We start from the raw sequence: 3,176 nt of genomic DNA on the forward strand, positions 1-3,176 counted from the left end.
CCGTTTGAACGCTATGTATCTAAATTTTTGATTTAATAAAATTAATCAAGGACTTGGCTATTTACCGATTAAAAATAATAAAAATTTATTTATTTAATAATAATTAAATTAGAGTTACATTTAAACAATGAGATTTGATTATTACTATGCTTTAATTAGTACTTGGATTAACTAATAAACTGGAGGAAAATAAAATATAAAAGAATAAAATTTAAAGATAAAGTTATAGTTCTAACTGTGGTGTAGTTATATTTATTTAATTTAATGATAATTATTTAGGAGTTCTATTTTAGTAATAAACTTTAAATAATGTTATTAATTAAATTAATAAATATATTATTAAAAATGCTTCAAAAATTAATTAAAGAGAGAAAACTAATTATTTAAATTATGATATTTTATAATTAAATATCTAAAAGAGTTGTGCATGAAAAGGTAAAAGATAATAAATTAATAAATAGTAATTGATTAGTAAGTTCCTTCTCGTGATTGTATAATCAGAGCTCCAATTTAAGGGAGAACTCTTTATCAGAGATCTAGAGCTCATTTTACAATTACACAAGTTTTGGGGAGCAAAATTTGGAATTGGATCAAAAGAAGTGTTGAAAGTTTTAGAGGGTTTGGATTTGCATGCATTCAAAGACCCATTGTAGAATTTTATTGAAAAATATGTCTACTTTGTGTCTTCTTGGGTGTTTGCATATTGCTTATTAATTTATTATATTGATTATTGAATAAAGAATTATATTGTAGATTTTGAAAAAGGAAAATTTATTAATCAAGAAAACTTGATTGAGGAAAATTATAGAAAAATTGTAGAAAATAATTGTGACTTTATTCTTATAATCCCCTTTCTAATATAACATAAATTTTGATTATTGAATAGTGGAAGAAAACAATAAATTGAACACTTAGGGTTTCAACTTTAAATTTGTGATTAGAACTATGTGACTATCATAAATTTTCTAAATATAGATGAATATTCTTCTTACATCTAAAATAATTTAATTGAAATATTTATTGAAAAAATAGAAAAAGATTAATTGAGAGGAAAACATATTGTTACTAAACTTATTCATGCATGTGAAAACAAATATGCTAAATATAGTATGGTTACATGCATGTGAAAACAAATAGATTGAAAATAGAAAGCTAAGTATAGTATGGTTACATGCATGTGAAAATAAATATGCTAAAAATAGAAAGCTACGTATAGTATGGTTACATGCATGTGAAAACAAATATGCTAAAAATAGAAAACCAAATATTGTATGGTTGCATGATTTGAGAGATCAAAGACATGCAAAAATACTAATTGCATGTGTATTTTTATTTTATATAATTTAATTTTTAGATTTATTTATTTAAAATTAATTAATTAATTAAATAAAAATAAATAAATAAATAATTTATTAATTTTAAAATAAATAAATAAATATTATTCATTTAGTTTAAGTGGATGTTATCATTAGTGATTATTTAAGTCTAATTAAACTCTTAGTTGCATATAAATGATTTTATAATTATAAATGCAAGAGGGAAGTTAATAAATAAATATTTATAATTTTATTATATGTTACGAGAAGTTGTGGTAGAGTTCACTTTGTAATCATTTAGTTAATAACTATTTGACTTTATGAGAGAAATTATAAATAATTAAATTAAATTTATAATTTTATCTCTAGTTGCATTATGAATTAAAGGAAAAGTAAATATTAATATTGAACTTAAATAGAACTCAAATTAATATTTTAGAAATAAAATTAATAATAATACTCAATCTAATAATATAAATTTATTTTATTAATTAAATCATTTATGATTTAAGATTATTTAAATTAATAACATGATAATATTGCATGATATTTTATATGCACAAAAAGATTGAATATTTAAATACTTATTATTTTAAATAAGTATATTAGCATAACAAGCTATATTAACATTCAAGTTTACTATATGTCTATGCCTAGTCTTTTAGTACTGATAATCATGGAATGCAATAGTCATTAATTTGAAATCTTCTACTCAAATTCTCTTAAGCAAGTAATTTATTTAAAAGTTGTCATTAGAATATTGTATGGTAAGCTACATTTTATTAGGCAAAAAAAACTACATGAATATTTACATCAATAGGGTTTTATTTTTGCATCATTTTAAAAAATCAACTCACAAACCATGGTTGTGGCTTGATTAATCTTGTCAAATGAACCTTCAAACTCAATCATCTTCAAATTAGGATTTGACTCATGGTATTTTATTGTCAACTTCATCCCAGTTACATAGTACATGTGCTTAGAGTTTACACCACCTTTCCCAATTACACCATATGTGACAATGATACTTATATATATTTTTGATGAAATACATAGGAAAAATGGCACTTATCTCCATACTTACATCCTTCAGAACTGCTACAACTGTTATAAAGGTATGTCTTGTAGCCTCAATTTTCTTTCGACCCAACACCAAAATTTAGAGTAGCAACATCCATCCCAAATGGTGGTACCTCATTTGGAAGCATACTTTCTTCAATTCCTTTTCTCCATGGGAAAAATGGCACTATTCTCCATACTTGCATCCTTCAGAGATCCTATAACTATTATAAACACATGTCTTGGTCTTCTTTGATAGTGAAAAACTAGGAATGAATCATGTTGCTTCTATTGAGATTCTTAAGGCATTTACCACTTTTGACAGTTGAGATATAATAGTTAGTCCACTAGGAACATAATGAAGGTAATGTCAATCATTACCATATGGTCATCCAAATGTATTGTATTAGAATATGTATACATTCAAATGTGAGAGAAAGAACTTTCATAATAAATGTAAATGTCTGATAATTAAATAGCTAAATATGCTACATTAGTAATTGTATAAAGGTTTCCTCAAAGGTAATCAAAAAATTAGTTGGCAATATTACATAGTAAACAAAAAATGGGCATTAGCTATTTCTCTACAACCCATGATGGTTCAAAGCCCTTAAAATTTTAGAATGTTAAATCAACTCTTCTACCATTAAGAGGGTATATTGCATCTTATCCTTGCATCATCATATTAAGTATGACCAAAATCTTACCGCTTAAAAAATCCTCAAAGATGGTTGTTTTTAACATAATCATTTTTTTTCTTGTAATCTTTGTTGGAATTCACTAGAATAACTGGGGGGGGGG

At 24.2% G+C, this 3,176-nt stretch overlaps 1 pseudogene; it reads right to left on the minus strand.

The window, feature by feature from the left end:
- Positions 1–2,156: 2,156 nt before the first annotated feature.
- Positions 2,157–2,781, minus strand: LOC149546953 (zinc finger CCCH domain-containing protein 14-like; annotated as a pseudogene).
- Between the last annotated feature and the right edge of the window lie 395 nt (positions 2,782–3,176).

The sequence above is a fragment of the Cupressus sempervirens genome, chromosome 7 (genome assembly GCF_028749045.1).
Source record: "Cupressus sempervirens isolate cs-2001-9-10 chromosome 7, ASM2874904v1, whole genome shotgun sequence".
Taxonomy (NCBI): domain Eukaryota; kingdom Viridiplantae; phylum Streptophyta; class Pinopsida; order Cupressales; family Cupressaceae; genus Cupressus; species Cupressus sempervirens.